At 38.6% G+C, this 17958-nt stretch overlaps 1 protein-coding gene across 5 annotated transcripts in view; it reads left to right on the forward strand.

Annotated features, from left to right (window-relative positions):
• CDON (cell adhesion associated, oncogene regulated) overlaps positions 1 to 17958 on the forward strand; it is a 219811-nt gene that overhangs the window by 111040 nt on the left and 90813 nt on the right. The window contains exon 4 of one of the 5 annotated variants that reach the window (XM_075604348.1): positions 12031 to 12104. The exons of the other annotated variants lie outside the window; for them this stretch is intronic. The gene's annotated coding sequence lies outside the window, so the exon portion shown is untranslated. The remainder of the gene's footprint in view (positions 1 to 12030; positions 12105 to 17958) is intronic. 5 annotated transcript variants of the gene reach the window in all.

Below are 17958 nucleotides of genomic sequence, written 5' to 3' on the forward strand. Positions count from 1 at the left end.
ATCCAGTTAATCACCTGCAGCTGACGCCGCTGTTCTCCGTTTTGGCGCGAAATTTAAACCCATATAAACAGTTCTCTGCCCTAGCTCCCTCACCACTCCAAGTCTAAGTCTCTGGACGAAACGCGTCGGAGTGGGGGTGCTAGGCAGGACCCCTGACCCACTGGCTCACGTAATTATGTTACCCAGCACCTATGCTAATCATTTTCCTGGACTGTGACTTTCATAATTTTTTCATTAGGGGCACTGACCACTAACACAGGGTTATGTAATAGGCGTCCATCAGGTATTTTCCTATACATGCTATATTACCAACTACTACTCCACACACCTAGGGATTATATTCCAATTCACCACCTTTCCTACACAGGATTCATGCTGAAGGTACTGATCAAATTATTGTATACTCATGCAGATGTGTGATGCCTGGTGACTGTCATTTATACTTTGATCAGTCCACCGTTTGGTGTGTAGTGCGAATCATTCTTAGCTCTGTATAGGTGCCTTTTGAACCCAATAACCCATTGTGATTTACTTTGATTTACCCTAGTGTTTTTTGAGTCACTATTCTACTTATGTATAGGGTTGACAATGCATGTCGTTCCCTAGTGTTGCTCATCAGTGCTTTAAAGTAACAACCGTGACAGGGGTCCATGCCTCTTTTTTAAGTGTTTTTAATCTTGTACTGTTTATTCAAATCTTTTTTGCATTGTGTCAAATAAATAAATTAATTAATTTTTTGCATACCTGAGTGCTCCCATACGGGTTCCTTTTTTCTCTTTCCTTCCATATTACTCATAACCCGTGAGCACCGCCATACCTTACTCATGTAAATCAAACAGGGTTTTTCTCTGGCCTATGGTGGCATAATTTATGTAAAAAGTAGATGCGAGGTTTTCCTTCCCCATCCCTCTCCCCTGTTTTTCCCCCCGTTATTTGAGTATATATATATATATGTATATATATATATATGTATATATATATATATATGTATATATATATGTATATATATATGTATATATATATATATGTATATATATATGTATATATATATGTATATATATGTATTACAACTTGTGTAAAATGTGAACTACAATAAGTACTCGTACAGCCATATGTTTCTATCCTGGGTAACTGTGTACTTCAAAAAAGCCATGCAGGATAAAATACAGCTTTAGAACACATGGTTATCTTCAGATAAAAATAATGAGATGCAGCTTGTATAAATGAAAATAGCCAACTTCAAAGTCTGTTAAATCTGGCTTAATATTCTTTCCAATCTTTTAGCAGTTCCTTCTAATCTCTGGTGAAATGTCCAGTGCATAACATCTTTAAGTTTTTTTTTTTTTTAAATCAAGATTTAACATTTCAGCGGCTTTATGTGAATGGCCATTATATATCTGGATCGTAACCAAAAGAAGTGTGACCTAGCATACAATCTGCAGCTTTTGGGAAAGCAAAACAGCTATTTGTGGCCAGGGCTCTGTTTATTTTATTCTTAGGCTGTGGAATCCTTTCACAGGAAAAGCCTAAAACAGCAGTAGCTATTTATATAGTTATGCGCAGAGTACACACACACACACAGAGAATTGTCTCCATTCACAACATGGCAGCCATTTTCATGGGAAACCCGCCACTTCCTGTTTCCATGGAAACCATGTTTACCATGCTCACGCTTATCAGGCCTTGGTGTCTAGACCTAAAGAATGTTCGTTGAACTTTGCTAAGTAATAAAAGAAATAGTTCCATGACAAGAGACAAAAGCAGCTGGAATTCCACGCTGGTGTGTTTACACTGTACAAAGTCAGATGTTACAGCCTAGCCCTGTGTAACTCACTCAAACACTCACTAACACAATTATTCCAATATTGCAGGATGGGAAAATGAACACCTAAACTTGTAGTATTGCAGAATTATTACCATGTTTATTTACCTAAGGTTGAGACAACTAGTTTTTATGCAATGGGGTAGGTGTAAGGTGTGAAAATTAGGGTTAAAACCCTTTCTGTCAGGTGAGAATGATTGGTATTGGTGGACTATAAAATAAATATAGAATAATCAAGTCATGTCTTTCAACTTACTTGAATTGTAAGGGTGTTATTACATTCACCAAATAAAATAGATGTCCCACTCTCTTCAATTGGGTAATTCTCATAAAAGTCAGAAAGTTACTCTGGCAGATATTTGAAACTGAAGATTTATACATTAAACTGTAATCTTAGTAGTCATAAATTTAAGCAGTCAAATAAGCAACACCTGTCCAACATGTTTGGCAGTTGATACACAATATACATTTGGTAAATTTTGGCTAAAAGCTTAATTGAGATAATTGCTTTCATTATATAAGACATTTTGCTTTCATTATATAAGAATACAAGTTTTTCCAAGAAACAAAACTGATCTCATATCACTGTGAAAATAGAATGGATGCTTCACTTTATACAGACTTAAGTTCAAAATACATTCTGTCTCTATTTATTAATAAGACAATTTTGACACAGAACTGGGTCATCTTCATCCTCCATCTATAAATGTACTTAGCACCAAGTTTCCCAGCGTGCTCCAGGCTGTGACATGGGAAGTTTCAGTAGGAATCGGAGAGGAGTTACATGGGGCATATATTATAATGAAATCCATGACATTCATGGGGGCTGGAACTAGGCATGTGGGGGGAGCTTCAGCCCCCCTCCCCCCCCCCAAGGTCTATTTAAAACAATTATTATAGTAATATATCTATGCTACTGATTTCATATGTACAGCACCCCCACCCAAGGAATAGATTCTGCAAGCATGATCACATTCTGTTTTCCCCTTTCATTTGCACCAAAAAGTCCAAATTTCCACACTCTATATGTGCTCTAGTGGGGACTGAATCCATCCTCCCTTAGTACATCATACTTGATCTCCTGGAATAAAACCAGATGAGACTTGTGTATATATTAATCGGTGCTTTCTGACCCCTGGACTAACCTTAATCCGGTGGCCCTTACTCTTAAAGAAAACACTCTATATTTAACACACTGTATATACATACGCAATACAATACACAATAAATATTGATTCTGCACTATTGTCCCTTGTATTAGTTCCAGTGTCCAACGTGAAAACAACTTAGCACAATATTATTGTCAGTACTGCGTTGGAGCTCTTATCTCAAAATGGTGTGTAGTCACGTTGCTGGTCTATTAAGGGTGAAACCAGGGCCGCCAATGAGGGGGACAAAAGGGACAGGTGTCCCGGGCTCGGTGTATGCGGGTGGCCAGTCCGTCCGGGTCTGTAAGTTGGGCCCGACCTCTGGCCAGGCCTGGCTGCCAGTCCTCTCGCAGCCATGCTCCGGCTCTCCTTCAACTGCAGGCCTCTTCCTCTCTGTCCCACGCCGAGTTTCCAACACCAACGCACAACGGGCCTCTGTGACGGCAGCGTGCCGGAAGTAAGCTTGGCTCAGCTTCCGGCATGTGGAAGCAGAGGGAGACCCGGCTTTCACGCCAGCGTTGCAAGCACATGGGAGAGAGTGGTAGAGACCTGCAGCTGAAGGAGAGCCGGGGCCGGCCACAAAAGGACAGGGCAGCCAAGCCTGACCAGAGGTTGGGCCCACCATGCAGCACTGGCCCCCCCAGCAAACACCGGGCCCCCGCAGAAACCTGAGAATCCACATAGTAAGTCTGTTTTTTAAGTATGGGGGAGGGGATATTTTTTATATGTATTGGGGTTTATATATATATATACAGTATATAGTTTTTTTTATATGCATTGGGTTTTTTTTATGTGCATTGTTTTTTTTTATATGTATAGGTTTTTTTTATATGCATAGTTTTTTTTATATGCATTGTTTTTTTATATGCATAGTTTTTTTATATGCATTGTTTTTTATATGTATTTTTTTATATGCATTGTGTTTTTATATGTATTTTTTTATATGCATTGTTTTTTATATGTATTTTTTTATATGCATTGTTTTTTATATGTATTTTTTTAATATGCATTGTTTTTATATGCACAGGGGCTTTTTTTTATATGTAATAGTTTTTTTTATATGCATAGTTTTTTTTATATGCATTGTTTTTTATATGTATTTTTTTATATGCATTGTGTTTTTTTATATGTATTGGTTTTCTTTAATTTGTATTGTTTTTTTATATGTATTGTTTTTATATATGCACAAGGGCTTTTTTTATATGTATTGGGATTTTTTTATATGCATTGTTTTTTTTAATATGAATGGAGGTTTTTTTATATGCTTTGGGGCTTTTTATATGTATTGGGGATTTTATACATGTATTGGGGTCTTTTTTATATGTATTTTTTTTAATATGTATTGGGCGATTTACATGTAATGTTTTTTTTTATATATATGTATTGTTTTTTTATGTGTATGGGAGTTTATATTTTTTGTTTTTTATATATATATATATATATTTTTAATATGTATTGGAGTGTTATATGTATCGGGGTAGTGTTTTTTTGTATGTATTTGGGGGTTTCTATATATTTGGTGAGGTGGGGTCATTGTATATATTTGGGGGTGGGGATTTTTTGTATGTATTTGGGGGTGGGAAGTTTTTTTGCACTACACACTGCCTATTAAGTATTTTCATGTCCATCTAACAAAATGTATCATGGTATGCAAAGAATACAACTCATATTATTGCCCTTCAATGCTGTAACGTTGCCAACCAAATGGTACAGTTGATTTAAGTTTAGCTTCAGTTTAGCAAATCCTTTGTTTATTGAATTTCCCAGTTGATAAAAATAAAAGAAACAATCAGAAATAATAGCTACGCATCTTTCCTTCCAATAAAGATCAATGACTGAAGGTTTTTTTTTTTGCTATCCTGGATACTGTTTTCATTACAATGGCCTGAGGTTAAGTGGTTTAACTGCCAGAGCAAGTTTAAAGTGCCTTTCATTTTTTGGGTTTTCTTTTTGGATTAAAAAAAAAAAAAAAAAACACAACAAGAAAATGTGTTTTACCTCAGGCTTAGTACTCAGAGAATAGGCAAGGGAAGTCCCAAGCAAGTCTTTCCCCAGGCACCTTGCTTTAATCACGTCTTAAATCTTTTTTGAAAGCAGTATTGAGGGGGTTAGGCCTGATAGGGTGCTAATTGGCTTCGAGCTAAGCCTTTTGGAGAAGCCAAACAAAATTGCAATGCAAGTCAGTAAAACAACATAGCTGTGATTCAAGCAGAGAATTGGTCAACCTATTTGGTACCACTAAAGTCTAGTGAGTCTATTGGGGTTATTCATTAAACTGCCATATTGCTGAATGGGGAAATGGAAATTGATGGATCATATGGTGAATTAACTACGTCTCTAAATGTTTCTGTGGTTCCATGTAACCACTCCCTGATTCCCACAGTGAAACAAGTGTCAATGAGTCAATGGGGGTTATTTACGAAGCTGTGATGGTGCAGATTGGAGCACTATTGAGAACTGAAACTCTCATTGACACTATCACTGTTTAATGAATGACCCCCCAATCAGAGTGGAGGCTGTGCCCTTGCAATAATGTCAGCTTAGTTCAACTATACTTACTAGTGTATATGTATGTATGTCTGTGTGTATGTATGTATATCTTTATTTATGTAGCACCATTCATGTACATACTGTAGCGCTTCACAGCAGTAATACACGAGATAGTCATATCAATAACAAATAATACAATAACACATAATGGGAAGAAGTGCTTCAGACATAAAAGTGACACTTAGAAAAAGGAGTCCCCTTCCCTGTTCAAACGGCTTCTAGTTCAAACTGCACTCTTAATACAACCAGCACTTGAAATCAACCAGTCACGCATGTCAGGACACACAAGCTTATGATTCTCATAAGGAGTCCCTGCCCTGAAGAACTTACAATCTAAATACTAGTCTCTCTGATATCCTCCTATCGTAAGAGTGTTGGGATATTTTAAAAGTGTATTCCCGCTCATACGACCAAAATGAACAAATAACAGTGATACATTTAAAGCAGCAAATGATCTTTTTTGTATATTGATCTTTTAACATGGGTGGAACTGGGGCCTCCTCCGGAACTGTACCAGTCAATTTTCAGCTACCCAGATACTTACAGTTTTAGCTGCTGGTCTTCTACACCCATCCTGGGGGAAAAATGGCTGCCTAATCACTGGCCAATAGGAAGCCGCATTGGGTGACATTATAGGAGCAGTTCCTCCTACTCGGTTTTTTTAAAATGCTCCCATTTGTTTACAAGGTGGGAATCCTGAGCAACTATTTTCAATTTCAAGAATTGCCCCGGTTCCCGAGATACTTACCGGTAACTTACCAGGTTGAAATCTCCCATAAAATGGCTGTCAAATCTTAGGCCAATAGGAAGCTACAATATAATTGGTTGGGGAATCCTATTGAATGGTGATTTAAATCCCCTTTAAAAATCCGGAAGTTATACTGGTAAAAATCTAAAGAAACAGGGAGTCTAGAGAGCTGTAAATAGCGCAGTTGAGCTCTGGAGGACCCCCGGTTAAAAATCATGTGAAAGAAAATAGAGGTTAGTTAGGGTGGATTGCTCAAGTAAGGCTTTTTATTGGATGACAGCCGGTACCATGTTAAAAAAAAAAAGTAAGTGTGCCGGCAGCTAAAATGGTAAGTATCTCAGAAATTCGGGTTCCCCAGAGTACCCCCTGGTTCCATTCATGTTATAAACATTTTAGGACATTTTGGATGACATTGCTTCTTTAAGGGGTTATTAATGCCTTAGTAATGACTTACAGCTGTTGGTATTTGGAAATAATTGTAAAGCTATTTTGTAAACACTGGCCTCAAAGGAGATTCCTTTAGCCACTCCCATTTTTGTGAACTCAGTGGGGCATATGTATCAAGGGAAAAGTGGGGCAATTGTGGGGCAAAATAACTGCACCATACAGTATGTATTAATGAAAAAAAATGCCTATTGACTTCAATGGTACTGTCTCTTTGATACATTAGGTGGAATAATTTTGCTCTCAATGCTCTTCTTTTGCCTTGATACATATAGCCCAATGTGTGATGGGCAGGAGCTTCCACACACAAGTGTCCTACTCTTCTCCTGTATACTCATCTGACTGGATAGGTGCAGGCAAAGATACCAGGGAGTACTTGGCTGACACTTCAGCTTCCACAGTGCAAAAGTGACCTTATTAAATATAGCACAGAATAAAATGTTTACTTTAAGACTAAATAAATGAGCGTAGGAAGGGTTAAGTCAACTGCAAAAATTGTTATAGCAGTCCACAAAAGCTACAAGACAAACCTTAACACCGACAATGTAACAAGCTTAGCAATGCCCAAAATGTAACCCTTTCTGGCAGTGAAAGGGTTTCATAGTAACATAATTATATAGTAGATGAGGTTAAAAAAAAGACATGTCCAACAATTCAACCTACAATTTGTTACATTTAGTCCACTAAGATACTCATCCTGTATTTGTATTTATATTTTGAAGCTCGATAAACGGTAGAGTAAGTGGTATACACCGTGCGTGATAACATAACATATTCCGTTATAAAAACACAAAATATCACAGAGTTTGCATAGGATACATTGGCAGTATGGGTGTAGAATCAGAATATCACAACATATCCCATCATAACACAACAGAGGGACAATGAAGTTTGGTACATCTTGGTTGGTTTATGACTTTCACTATTGTAGGTGATCATGTTGAAAAGTTATGCATTCACCAGCCTTTGGCATTGGGATTTATACCTTTACTGCTACAGTAGGTGTCTATGAGAAAAGCAGAGCAGCATTGGTCCTGGCTGCTCCCACTTGGGAGTGAAATCTGAAAAGAAGTGCAGACACCACGCTCGGGGTAAAATAGCTTTTTTTTCTGGCAGGGAAATGGATAACTATATTTCCCCAGGCTTGGCTGTTCTAGGCAGGGTTGAACTCAGTAGACTAGAGGAGGAGGAGGGCAACCAAGTCCTGAGTAAAATGTAAAGCAGGAAGCACATGCTTGTTGTCTCTGGTTTATTTCTTGAGATATGTCTGGTGGTTCCCAAGATCCTCTCATGTTGACCCCTTTCGAAAACAGAAACACTATTATTAACCACTTGTATTCACCGAGATGTAAAGATCCAGTGGCCATTGCTTCATTCCCAATATCTTTTTATTAGCCTTTTCTTTGAATTTTCCATCCTTATTATCAGTGTATGCAATAAGGGGCAATGAGGCAGCAGATGTGGTCTATTCCTTCCTCCGCTCCTCCTCTTTTTCAAGTTGCTAATAAGAGTTAAAATATATTTCTTATTGCGCATTTATAGGGGTGTTTGAATGTTACAGCATTTCGAAAGCGCGTGGTGAATCGGGTTTGCCCATCCTGGGTTATTTGGTAATTTACAGTGGGCTAAGTGGCTTAAAAAAGTAATGATATTGTGTCTGACTTTAAATGTTTCCAAATTTATATAGCACAGAGGATAAACTTTTTTTGACCGTGTATGTATGTATGTACGTATTTATGTACAGTATGTATGTCTTGATCTGTATAGTGACATCCATGTACATACTGTAGCACTTCACAGCAGAAGTAAACGCAACAAAATAACATGAGATGTAAATACATGATGGCAAAAAGCTCTTCAAATACAACATTAGGAAAGAGTCCCTGCCCCATAGAGCTTACAATGTAAGTGGTATGTAGGGTCCACATACAGAGACATTAGGAAGGTGTTCTTGTTAGGGCATATGCAAGGGTGAATATTTTGGAGCTACTTAAATGGTTTATTAAAGAGATATGTTTTGAGACAGACTGTAAATGTGGAAAGAGTTGGTGCTTGGTGGATATTGAGGGGAAGGCCATTCCATGGGTTCGGGGCAAGAAGTAAGAAAGGCACCAGGTGGGTGAGGGCTTCATATACAAAAAGGTAAAAAGAAGACATCCTTCAGCAGAACACAAGAGGGGTGCAGGGATCAATTGATAAATTAGGGCAAAGATATAAGGAGGGGTAGAGGAGTGTATAACCTTGAAATAGAGACAAATAATTATGTAAGTAATACAGGACTTAATAGGAAGCCAGGTGAGAAACAGAGACAGATTTAGGAGAGAGTGGGGTGATTCTAGCAGCAGGATTTAGGTTAGATTCCATGTGGTTACTAATGGGTTAGATTAGTAAATTTTGCCTTAGCCTCTGTAGTGTTTAGGTCCCATGTTTTAAAAGACAAGTCATCTATAGAGTGGGAGTTCTGAAAGTTCTCGAAGGAGTCAAAGATCTTGGGAGGTGAACCAGGTACAGGAGCAACCAGACCGGTACCCCAAGCAGTAGGCAAGGGCACGTCACCAGAAGACTAGCCGTGCAATGAGGGGGAAAAGATAGCAGGGGACTGGTTGAGTAACGGAGGTTCCTATGGGAGATAGGTCCCCAAGATCTTAACTAAACATAATACACCCTAATTCAAACTCTTGTGGAAGCCTTCTCTTGGTGAGCTCCCTAAATATTGAAGTACGCTATCCAGGTTGTAGCCTGAAATCACCTCTTGGGAAAAATGTATTGTTGCTCTAAGAAATCATTGTTGCTGTGAAGTTGCTGTTACTGTTTGAGTTTCTACAATAAAGAACTTGATTTTTTTGTAAAAGTCCCTAGCACACTTTCATCTTTCTCCTTTTGCTGCCGTGCCCAAAAACCCAGCAGCCTCATCACCTGCGTTCCGGTCTACCCTTAACAACATCAAGATCATTTTCTGGACTAGCCAGAAAAGTAGTAAATGTCCTGATGACCTGCCCAGTTCCAGAGCTGCCCCTCTGACCAAATAGGCTACAGGGTTTAGGGGAGAAAGGGGAGATGCCAGTAGGGCCAAGCAGTAGAATGATATAATAGTTAAGACAGGGCATTCAAAGACATATTCCTGGAAAGCAGGTGTAAGGTCTGGAGTTGAAGTGTAAATGTGTGTGTTGTTAGCATAGAGGTCATATTTAAAACAAAAATATGTGATAATGTCACCTTGAGAGACTCAGCACAGACCCCTGGGGTGTGGCCACAGAGAAATCGGCAGACAAAGAGAAGGTTTAGACACTGAAAGTACGTTAGGAGAGATAAGTGGAAATCCAGGATAGAGCTTTGTCACTGATACTGAGAGTATAGAAAATGTGATGTAGAAGCGGGTGGTCAATAGTATCAAAAGCAGCAGACAGGTTGACTAATATAAGTATCATGTAATTAGAGATGGGCAAAACTGTCAAAAATTCATTTTAAGGATTTTCTGCACCAAAATTCGATTGGCACATGGAAATCCGAAGGCGGATTAAGCACTAAAAAATTCCATCCGGATACATCCAAATCCGCCATTGGATCCGTTCCACCTGGATTTTGTTGAATGATAGAAAGAGTCTCAAGTTCTATATATATCACCACAAACCACATAGGGAGAGACACCTGATCTCAAAAAGGAGCACACATTAGATATCTGAGAGATATGGTTAGAGATATGCAAAGTCTATTTAAATTGCTCACATCCCACACTTACTAAAAGTATTTCCATAAGAACTATATTGACAAGCTTAAGGCACCTTGCGAAGATTAAATGAGCAGGGTGGTGGTAGTGTGTGCTTTTCTGACATAGGGCGGTGGGGGAGCCCTCTCCGTATGCAGCCTACTGTGTCTCAAATCGCCTCTGGAGACCAGATTTATATAAATTGACCATTTTGACTTTTATAGCAATGGCTACCCTAGCTATACCCATAAAACATATAAAATTCTGCACCTGTAATTTCCTACTTTTCTGTATTCTTTGCTCAAAGAAATCCAGTGACATAAATCTCCCAGATTAACTATCGGTAGCAGAAGTAAGAAACTTGACTAACTGGCTTCTTACATACTACGCAGTCAAGAGCAAAATTGGAGACCTGTGCACAACACACTTCTCTTTGCCTTAATATAGTACATCCCTGTAGTATGCAACTCTAATGCTTTAACCATTACATGTTTCCTCACTGGAACAGAGAGAACGAATTCTTGATTGCAGCGCAAATTGCGCTGCAAAGACTTAAAATTTCATAGTGGGAATAGTTTTTTCAAACCTCCCAAACATTACCAGTGCTTTCTAATCCTGTTATTTAGCTAATGCAGAAACTATGGAGATACGGAGAGCTATTCATGTGCCTGGAGGGTTCGTTTTTTTCTTTCTTTTTGGTGACTTCAAAGAGGTCTCTAGGATAAAGCAAAAATGCACCACGGAGAGCCTCAGAACCAATAGCTTCCGTTGCCTAAACACACCCACAGGGCATGTCCTGGAATGCTTAAGTAATGCACGTAACACACTGTGCTTATATTCCTTCTGTACGTTCCTTACAATGTAAATAAAGAGCCTTAAAGGCATATGTATAAAACAGGATCTATCAATGCAGAGCAGTGTCATCAGAATTTATAATGATAATATGTTCTTCAAAAGTGCTGGCGTATAAATATAAACTTTCAAGAATGAGTCTGCACCCTATGGAACTTACTATTTAATGTTAGTGCCATATGCACAACATGGAGATAAGGTGACATATCCAATGTCATGATGAGCCGACACGGATATAGAATGGCATAGTGTTAGCCCATAGAGTACATGGAAACAATCTGAAGAAGGGACCAGAGTGGCCCTTAAAGCTTGCACTCCTTTTGAACATGTTAGTCACTAATGGTATTATTTTTGCCTTACTTTAGTATTTTTTTTTATTAGAAGGAGCTGACAATGTCAGTATTGCAGCTGTATACCAATACTTTGTCAAAATCATTGCAGCTCACAGCAGATCATGTTTCACTATTTTTTTTAGACTGATGATTATCAAAAACTGAAGGCCATTGTGTTCCAATGAATTGACAATAAACTGGTACATTGGCTGCAATGATCATAATGTCAGATCAGGACAAAATCCATTTTTATTTATTATAATTAAATGTGTTTTCCTAATTCTTACTTGTTGAATTATTACATTTGTTCAAATTATTACTTAGTGAAAAAAGATCTAGTGGGTAGATTCATTGAACTTGTGAATAGACATTACAGTGTTGATCTTACAGCCCTCAACAATGTTCTCTTTCCTTGCTCTGTTTTGCAGATCATATTTATTTCACTTTTTCTAACATGCTACTCACCAAGAAACTCAGTACTAGAGCACATTGAGGACCTTAGGTAAGACACCCAGATGATCTTACAGTCTGTTTTTGTTGGTGCCTGAGGCACAATGAGATAAAGTGACTTGCCCAAGGTCACAAGAAGCAGACAGCAAGAATTGAACCACGTTTCCATACTTCAAACTCAGCATTATTGTTAACAATCACTGTCTTTACTGACTGAGCCACTCCATCTCCTGAATAATCATACAGTAGGTTCTTCATTTGATATTCACGTAACATACTTTGTTGGAAAGCTAACCCATTCAGACCTATCAACTCATATATTTTCTGTGAGTCTCTCTGATTAGAAGTCAGCCTCACTTATATTTGGCATCAGCATCTTAGACTTCAATGATAAAAATCAGTAGTTTTCTATTTAAATACAATAGATGATCCAGAACCCGCAAATGTCACTGATTTCAGTTCTTGGAAGCTGCCATCTCTGCCAGTATATATATATATATATATTGCCCCCTGAAGAAGCAGGACGGCAAAACGTACGTTGGGGTTGCCTGTATGTCCTTGTCCTCTCTGTGTCCCTCACATCCCCACCTCATGACCGCATACAAGGTGATGCACTCATGTCTAGCTTCAGCTGTACCAGCAACAGATTCTAAGTTCCTGAAGCTGCTTTCTGCATAAGTATCTACTTATCTTTATTCTATATATGACCATCGTTGGCTCCTGGGACTTTCTCACAATGTATACCTATGTGGAATAGTGAGTCTATATGAACTGTGTGTACAGCCATTTTTGCATTTTCCTTACTGGCTGTTTACGGGTTGCTGTAGCTTTATGCTGCTATTTACACATGAGTGCTGATGCATTTCCTTGTTTGTTATCAACTCTGAGGTTATGTTACCTTTTATGCCTAATGTTTGTTGAAGGCTTGTCTCATTCCACCATTTTCAATACAGGACCGGACGGTCTAAGGGTCTAAAGGGTTTGAGGCCGCTCACATGACTCATTACTCTGTGGTTTTGAATAAATAGGGATTCATAATGTGACTTTCCTCCATCTGGTATAGGGCTTTCTATATTCATTAGCCATTACTCAGGGATTTGTTGTTATGTGAGGGTATTGGAAACTGTTTTAATGTATGTGATATTATAATAAAATGTATTATCTTTTGTTACACCAGAGTGCTATTATGGGAATATATATATATATATATATATATATATATATATATATATATATATATATATACACACACAACACATATATACACACATACACGCACAGTATTTAAACCTCGTAAAAACTACCTTTACTCTTTCTATCTTCCGAACTCATTAGAAATGTATGCTGCATAGAGCCTACAATATATTACCATCACAAGCACTTTTCTCTTCCTTTCTAATTTAAACTGAGAACAATAAAATGGCTTGTAGTGGTAATAAAAGAGCCTATGTTTGTAATGCAAACTTTTATGCTACATTAAAAGTTAAAAGTAATTTTGCTTTTGATGTTCATAGAGCATATAATAATTATGGTCAGTCGCTAACATAATCAAACTTTGTATCATGATTGTAACATACATCTGCCATGCTTCTCATTTTGAGCATGTTCTTACTGATGCCAAGTTTAAAGACCTGGATTCAATAAACTGTGCTGCGATGTGTCGAGCCCGAATCCATTATTAACATCCATGCATGTCAATGGCCATTAACACCGGATCGGGGTATAATACCCAGTATTGTGACTTAGGGCTGTTATATAGTGTGTGCGGCCGTGCGCGCGCACGCCTGTTCGAAGGCGCATGCACGTGCCGCATACTTTTTGTGTGTATACTGTGTATGCTGTGAGCTGTGAAGGTACTGTGTTTGTGTGTGTTTGTGTGTATATGTATATGTATATGTGTGTGTATGTATATGTGTGTGTGTGTATGTATATGTGTGTGTGTGTATGTATATGTGTGTGTGTGTATGTATATGTGTGTGTGTGCGTGTGCGTGCGTGCGTGTGTGTGTGTGTGTGTGTGTGTGTGTGTGTGTGTGTGTGTGTGTGTGTGTGTGTGTGTGTGTGTGTGTGTGTGTGTGTGTGTGTGTGTGTGTGTGTGTGTGTGTGTGTGTGTGTGTGTGTGTGTAATGTGTAATTTATAATTTATTAAAAAAAAAACATTGGTAAAAATAAAATATTTATTACATTTGTACAGACACACAAATACATACACACATACACACATACACACACACACACACACACACACACACATTCAGCGCCGGTAGCGTCGCAAAAAGATGATTTTCCTTCTCTTCCCCGTGGTCTGTCGGCTCCCTGCCGTGCGCGTGGCCCTTGTATAGAAGGGCCGGCTGACCTCAGCCATCTATAACTGCCGTGTGCGCGCACGGCGTAGCACGCCCCGGCAGTATAGAACCAGCCTTAGTGAATCCTGTCCCTGGAGTGATAAAGTGATGTGCTCACTGCCCAACAAAAACTAAAGTGGTCAATACAAGACATGAACTGGCAAGCTTGTGTATTTAAACCAGCACCTTATTTATTATACCAGCTCCTTGCCAGAAAAGAAATAGAAAAGAACAAACAAAAGAATAATTTCGCAATAAACATCACACAGCTGTGTGTGATATTGTGGTGTTTACAGGTTGTAATGTGCAAGGAGTAAAAAATAAGAAAATAATGAATCACATTTCCAAAGTGGTTACAATCAAGCTGTGGTGGTGGAGGCCCTTGGTGAATGTTACAAGACCACAGCGTGCAGCTCTCATATCCAGCTGACCTCAACCAGTCCTCATTTACATGTTATCTATACTGCAACTCAAGTGTTACAGCAATAAGCAATTCCCTTGTCAATAGCATGGCATTTATGAGGTGTGTTCTTATCAGGCCACTTGGTCCCTGAATGTGATGTTTATCTTAGGACCGTTATGAAGTGTTAACTAGATTAACCAAAGACTTTTATTTCAACTTATGAAATCTACAAGATAGAGGATGGTACTGTTTGTCATACCAAATTAGCAAATGTAGAGTGGAAATGGCACATTTAATGGATAATTAATATTGCAGGGAACAATAAAGACATTATGGGCCACTCATATCCCTTTTTCATTCCACTTATAATTTGGGAATGAGCTTCTAGATAACTCATTCTCCATGCAGGGAACTATTTGAAGGTGGCTTCTTTTAAATTGGCTAGGGCCGCAGTTGCCACTAACATGGAACTATTTTGTTTGTACAATGTGCTATGTGCTGAATTTGGTGCTGGATACAGTTTGTTGCTGAGAATATTCAGAATTTGCTAACTTGGAAGTTTATTATTTATTAAAATCTATCAACTACAAAAATGGTGCAAAAGGATTGTGCCAGATTTATCAATGGAAAAGAAATCCAGCTGCTTTAAATACGCTTCGTTTTCTTTGACAAATCGTATGTTGTTTCTTGTGGCCTTTAGCAAAAGGGCAGCTGAGAAACTTGGTGCAGTAGGGGAGTGCTTTGTGCTTATCTGTATTAAGTCAGTTAAGAGACTCAGGGGGCTATGCACTAAGCAGTGAAAAGTCCTTTTAAGACCGATACTGCGTGCAGCGTGATTCACAAAGCAGTGATAACACTGCAGTATTGCTCTTAAAAGGCATTTTCCATGGGGAAAAAAGTCAGTGAAAAAAAAAATCGTCCGATCAGGCAAAAAACGGCAAACAAGCCGTTTTTTGCCAGTCAGCACGATTCACTAAGCAGTGATAAGTGTATCGCACTTTAAAAACTCAGCATTTCTTTTCACCAGCTAAAGGCTGACACAAAAGAAATGGAGACAGTCAGAAAATCTTTGTTTATCTTTTTTTCAGCACAGCATTGATACAACAGGCCAGCGGGCGTCCGTGGCAGATCCCCGCGTGTATCCGTGGGCCCTTGGGTGATCCCCACGGGAGTCTAGGGCCCTCAGGTGATCCCCGCGGGAGTCTGGGGCCCTCGGGTGATCCCAGGGGAGTCTAGGGCCCTTGGGTGATCCCCACGGGAGCCCGGGGCTCTCGGGTGATCCCCACGGGAGTCGATGGGTCGCCGCTGGCCTGCGGTACCAATGCTGTGCCCAAAAAAAACACAAAGGCCAATACTTTTAAATAAATACACCCCACTCCCCACCTGCCCCCTAACACATACAGTACAATAATGGGCAAAATTACTATGATCCAGATATTGATAATAGTGCATTTGCCCATTTAAAATACATTAAGCAGCATAAATAAAGTAAATACATCTTGCACTCACCCCTGCCAGGCTGCCACGATGAAGGCCGTCCTCATCCTCATCACTGTCCATGTCCTCAAGCCATGCTGCTTTTGGTGACGTCATGTTAAAGGGAAAGGAAGCACAGCCATTCTGAGTGGATGGCTTCATTTCCTTTACATGACGTCATCAAAAAAAGGCACATGGTTTTCACAGGCCAATCAGATGGCGTGTGAACCATTTGCCTAAAATGTGATGTCATAGGCCTATAAAAGCCTTTGCAGCCTCATTTGACAGCAAAAAGCCTCCTCCACCAATAGAAGGACAAGGGCGTGCCGAATGAAGACCGATGAAGATGAAGAAGATCCAGATGAAGATCCAGATGAAGAAGATCCAGAAGAAGATGAAGAAGAAGATAGAAGACCCCTAAATGGATTACAAATTTAAAAGAAAGAAGAAAAGGACTTTGGATTTATTTTACCTGTGGCCCATTCCTATTTGAGTTTGTGGATTGGTTCGAGAGGTTGCGGTGTCCCCAGGAATCGGATGGTGAAGACATCTAAAAGGTAAAGAATAAAATTGAATGTATGTTATTTTTATTTTACAGGTATTTTTAATTTAATTTTAATTGTGATTATTATTTTTTTACCACATTCATTGCTTATGTATTTATGTATGGCACTTTACTGCTATACATACATACAGTTAGAAGCAATGGTGGTTTTGGCAAATGCTTGCTTGTATGTATTTTAAATGTATATTGGTACTTTGTTTTTTTATTTTTTATGCTATTTATTTTCCGTTTGGATTTTGTGTGTTGGCATTTTTGGTGGTGTTTTAAATGGTTTATATCTGGCTTTTGATTTGTGTTTGCTTTTTAATGTTGGATTAATGTTTGAGTTTTGTTTTTTAATGATGCTGTTTATTTGGATTTTTATTTGATTTATTCATGGTTTTGTGTTGGTGTTTTAATTGTTTATTCTGGTCTTTATTTTGGATTTGATTAATTGATTGGTGGTAATTTTGTTCTGTTTACTTCTTAATTTGTTTTTATTTTGTGATTGTTTGGATCTTGTTTGTGATTGTTTATTTTTAGGTTGAACATTGACTGACATAGTGTTAAATCATGCCCATATATTATGGGCATAATGTACCCACTGTACCATTCAATTGTTTGATTGGCATAAGTAATGTGTTGATTTTGCAATGTAATGTGTTTTTAATTGGTTCTGTTCTTTTTATTCTATCACCATTTCTTGCTATAGTGGTAAATCATGCCCATATTTTATGAGCATGATGTACATACTGTACCAATGAATGGGTTAAGGGTGGGGTTAGTTGCCTGGGGAGGGTGGTTAAGGGTCCTGGGTGGGTAGTTGGAGAGGGTGGGTTAACCCCTTAATTACTATAATGGTTACTAACCGCTAAGGTGATTAAGGGCTCAGGGGACACTAGATTGTATTTTTTATTGTACTGTTTGTGGAACGGAGGCCATGGACGATGATGAGGATGAGGACGGCCTTCATCATGGCAGCCTGGCAGGGGTGAGTGCAAATGTTATTTACTTTTTTCAGCTTGTTGATGTTGTATTTTAAATGGGCAAATGCACTATTATCCATATCTGGATAATAGTAATTTTGTCCGTTATTGTACTGTATGTGTTAGGGGGCGGGTGGGGTGTATTTATTTATG

This window comes from Ascaphus truei, chromosome 6, assembly GCF_040206685.1.
Source record: "Ascaphus truei isolate aAscTru1 chromosome 6, aAscTru1.hap1, whole genome shotgun sequence".
Lineage (NCBI taxonomy): Eukaryota > Metazoa > Chordata > Amphibia > Anura > Ascaphidae > Ascaphus > Ascaphus truei.